This window comes from Ovis canadensis, chromosome 5, assembly GCF_042477335.2.
Source record: "Ovis canadensis isolate MfBH-ARS-UI-01 breed Bighorn chromosome 5, ARS-UI_OviCan_v2, whole genome shotgun sequence".
In the NCBI taxonomy this organism is placed as follows: Eukaryota; Metazoa; Chordata; class Mammalia; order Artiodactyla; family Bovidae; genus Ovis; species Ovis canadensis.
This window is the reverse complement of record NC_091249.1, coordinates 52,683,897-52,688,731: the sequence shown is the minus strand read 5'-3', so window position 1 is coordinate 52,688,731 and position 4,835 is coordinate 52,683,897. Positions and strand designations below refer to the sequence as shown.

The 4,835-nt window shown below is 42.7% G+C and overlaps 1 protein-coding gene across 1 annotated transcript in view; it reads left to right on the top strand.

Annotated features, from left to right (window-relative positions):
* Positions 1–4,835, top strand: part of LOC138441214 (olfactory receptor 2Y1-like) — a 63,847-nt gene that overhangs the window by 18,576 nt on the left and 40,436 nt on the right. The gene's annotated exons all lie outside the window — the stretch shown is intronic.

The window sequence follows — 4,835 nt, the reverse complement described above, 5'->3', positions numbered from 1 at the left end:
CTGTGTGTTCATGTGTCCTGGAAAAGGAGGTGGGAATGGAAAAGGGAGGTGAAGTGTGGAGGAAGAAAGGAAAAGAATGAGGATTGAAGGAAGGGGCTGCACAGAGAGGAAGAAAAGCAGATGACAGGAAGGTAAGAGCAGGGAGTGGGGAAAAAAGGCATAGGAGAGATGAGGAGGGGCCTGGGCGTGAAAGGCCAGGCTTGGAGGTGGAGAGGACCTAAGGCTTTACTCCCCTACTGCTAATCTCTGTAGAGGTGGGCTGTGGCCCCTCAAGGCCTGAGAGAACATGGGCCTCCTCTCCTGCAGTGGGTACATTGTGTGGGCACCCTCTGCTAGCCCAGGCACCATTTCCTAGGCATCCTCCAGCACTGTCCCTGAGCTCCAAGATGTAGAGCTGACAGCTGGATCAACTCTGGCAGTAGCACATGGAGCGTGAGAATGGCTTTTACACTGCCACCCAGAACACCCACACATAAATGACAAACTTTGCCTGAAACTATTCCTGAGAGTTTCTGTTATCCACTTTTTTTTTTTTTCCAGTGCTGCTTGTGACCCATCAACTTGATTTCATTAGTGGGTTTGAAAACCCTGGATTAGGTGTCTTTGTTGACAGTAACCACCTTTGAGCATCACACCAGATGGAAGAGCTGTGGAAAAGCGGTGTAACCAGGTCACTGAGGGAGCAACTCTGGCTTCCCTACTGGGCTCAGGAATTTCCTCTGTGTTAAGGGATGTTGAAGCTGAAACTCCAATACTTTGGCCAACGGATGCAAAGAGCTGACTCATTTGAAAAGACCCTGATGCTGGAAAAGATTGAGAGCAGGAGAAGGGGATGAGAGAGATGAGATGGTTGGATGGCATCACCAACTCAATAGACATGAGTTTGAGTAAACTCCTGGAGTTGGTGATGGACAGGGAAGCCTGGCGTGCTGCAGTCCATGGGGTCGCAAAGAGTCGGACACAACTGAGTGACTGAACTGAAGGGAACCAGTGTTCAGACATTCATTTTAACCTTTTAGATTCTTGCAGAGCTAGTTTTGTCTTCCCACGTCCTCTTAGATGGATTATTTAATGTTGTTCTAGGTTAGGGACATGGTCGTTGTCCATGGTTTGCAAGGTTCTCTATCTCACCTGACACAACAGGGCAAGGTGTACTTTGGCCTTGGCACTAAATTAACAGTTGCTTAGTGTTGCTTTAGTGTTCCACAACTAAAAGCAATGCACTTGGTAAGCAACTGTTAATTTAGTGCCAAGGCCAAATTAAAACTAATCCTCAAAAAGATCATGGGTGGTAATTAATGCTCTGATTTTACAGGTGGGGAAATGGCACAGAGAGGTTCCTTTGGCCAAGGCCACACACCTAGTTGGGGTGGATGGATGTTTGCTCCTTTAAAGAAAGTAATGACAGACCTTCAGTTCAGTTCAGTTCAGTCGCTAGTCGTGTCCGACTGCGACCCCATGAATCGCAGCATGCCAGGCCTCCCTGTCCATCACCAACTCCTAGAGTTTCCCAAACTCATGTCCATCGAGTCAGTGATGCCATCCAGCCATCTCATCCTCTGTTGTCCCCTTCTCCTGCCCCCAATCCCTCCTGGCATCAGGGTCTTTTCTACTGAGTCATCTCTTCACATGAGATGGCCAAAGTATTGGAGTTTCAGCTTCAGCATCAGTCCTTCCAATGAACCCCCAGGACTAATCTTTAGGATGGACTGGTTGGATCTCCTTGCAGTCCAAGGGACTCTCAAGAGTCTTCTCCAGCACCACAGTTCAAAAGCATCAATTCTTCAGCACTCAGCTTCTTCACAGTCCAACCCTCACATCCATACATGACTACTGGAAAAACATAGTCTTGACTAGACAGACCTTTCTTGGCAAAGTAACATCTCTGCTTTTCAATATGCTATCTAGGTTGGTCATAACTTTCCTTCCAAGGAGTAAGCGTCTTTTAATTTCATGGCTGTAGTAACCATCTGCAGTGATTTTGGAGCCCAAAAAAATAAAGTCTGACACTGTTTCCACTGTTTGCTCATCTATTTCCCATAAAGTGATGGGACTGGATGCCATGATCTTCATTTTCTGAATGTTGAGCTTTAAGCCAACTTTTTCACTCTTCTCTTTCACTTTCATCAAGAGGCTTTTTAGTTCTTCACTTTCTGCCATAAGGGTGGTATCATCTGCATATCTGAGGTGATTGATATTTCTCCCGGCAATCTTGATTCCAGCTTGTGTTTCTTCCAGTCCAGCGTTTCTCATGATGTACTCTCCATATAAGTTAAACAAGCAGAGTGACAATATACAGCCTTGACGTACTCGTTTTCTTATTTGGAACCAGTCTGTTGTTCCATGTCCAGTTCTAACTGTTGCTTCCTGACCTGCATACAGATTTCTCAGGAGGCAGGTCAGGTGGTCTGGTATTCCCATCTCTTTCAGAATTTTCCACAGTTTATTGTGATCCACACAGTCAAAGGCTTTGGCATAGTCAATAAAGCAGAAATAGATGTTTTTCTGGAACTCTCTTGCTTTTTCAATGATCCAGCGGATTTGGCAGTTTGATCTCTGGTTCCTCTGGCTTTTCTAAAACCAGCGTGAACATCTGAAAGATCACGGTTCACATATTGCTGAAGCCTGGCTTAAAGAATTTTGAGCATTACTTTACTGGTGTGTGAGAAGAGTGCAATTGTGCGGTAGTTTGAGCATTCTTTGGCATTGCCTTTCTTTGGGATTGGAATGAAAACTGACCTTTTCCAGTCCTGTGGCCACTGCTGAGTTTTCTAAATTTGCTGACATATTGAGTGCAGCACTTTCACAGCATCATCCTTCAGGATTTGAAATAGCTCCACTGGAATTCCATCACCTCCACTAGCTTTGTTCGTAGTGATGCTTTCTAAGGCCCACTTGACTTCACATTCTAGGATGTCTGGCTCTTGGTGAGTGATCACACCATCATGATTATCTGGGATGTGAAGATCTTTTCTGTACAGTTCTGTGTATTCTTGCCACCTCTTCTTAATATCTTCTGCTTCTGTTAGGTCCATACAATTTCTGTCCTTTATCGAGCCCAACTTTGCATGAAATGTTCCCTTGGTATCTCGAATTTTCTTTTTTCTTTTTAATATAAATATTTATTTTAATTGGAGGCTAATTACCTTAAATATGGTATTGGTTTTGCCATACATTGACATGAATCTACCATGGGTGTACATGTGTTCCCCATCCTGAACCCCCTCCCACCTCCCTTCCCATCCTGTCCCTCTGGATCATCCCAGTGCACCAGCTCTGAGCATCCTGTATCATGCATCAAACCTGGACTGGCAATTCATTTCACATATGATAATATACATGTTTCAATGCTATTCTCCCAAATCATCCCACCCTCGCTCTCTCCCACAGAGTCCAAAAGACTGTTCTATACATTTGTGTCTCTTTTGCTGTCTTGCATACAGGGCTATCGATACCATCTTTCTAAATTCCATATATATGTGTTAGTATACTGTATTGGTGTTTCTCTTTCTGGCTTACTTCACTGTGTATAATAGGCTCCAGTTTCATCCACCTCATTAGAACTGATTCAAATGTATTCTTTTTAATGGCTGAGTAATACTCCATTGTGTATATGTACCACAGCTTTCTTATCCATTCGTCTGCTGGTGGACATCTAGGTTGCTTCCATGTCCTGGCTATTATAAACAGTGCTGCAATGAACATTGGGGTACATGTGTCTCTTTCAATTCTGGTTTCTTCGGTGTGTATGCCCAGAGAGGGATTGCTGGGTCATATGGCAGTTCTATTTCCAGTTTTTTAAGGAATCTCCACACTGTTCTCCATAGTGACTGTACTAGTTTGCATTCCCACCAAGAGTGTAAGAGGGTTCCCTTTTCTCCACCCCCTCTCCAGCATTTATTGCTTGTAGACTTTTGGATCACAGCCATTCTGACTGGTGTGAAATGGTACCTCATTGTGGTTTTGATTTGCATTTCTCTGATAATGAATGATGTTGAGCATCTTTTCATGTGTTTGTTAGCCATCTTTATGTCTTTGGAGAAATGTCTGTTTAGTTCTTTGGCCCATTTTTTGATTGGGTCATTTATTTTTCTGGAATTGAGCTGCAGGAGTTGCTTATATATTTTTGAGAATAATTCTTTATCAGTTGCTTCATTTGCTATTATTTTCTCCCATTCTGGAGGCTGTCTTTTCACCTTGCTTATAGTTTTCTGTGTTGTGCAGAAGCTTATAATTTTAATTAGGTAGGTCCCATTTGTTTATTTTGCTTTTATTTCCAATATTCTGGGAGGTGGGTCATAGAAGATCCTGCTGTGAGTTATGTCAGAGAGTGTTTTGCCTATGTTCTCCTCTAGGAGTTTTATAGTTTCTGGTTTAATGTTTAGATCTTTAATCCATTTTGAGTTTATTTTTGTGTATGGTGTTAGAAAGTGTTCTAGTATCATTCTTTTACAAGTGGTTGACCAGTTTTCCCAGCACCACTTGTTAAAGATATGGTCTTTTCTCCATTGTATATTCTTGCCTCCTTTGTCAAAGATAAGGTGTCCATAGGTGTGTGGATTTATCTCTGGGCTTTCTATTTTGTTCCATTGATCTATATTTCTGTCTTTGTGCCAGTACCATATTGTCTTGATGACTGTGGCTTTGTAATAGAGCCTGAAGTCAGGCAGGTTCATTCCTCCAGTTCCAATCTTCTTTCTCAAGATTGCTTTGGCTATTCGAGGTTTTTGTATTTCCATACAAATTGTGAGATTATTTGTTCTAGCTCTGTGAAAAATACCATTGGTAGCTTCATAGGGATTGCATTGAATCTATAGATTCCTTTGGGTAGTATA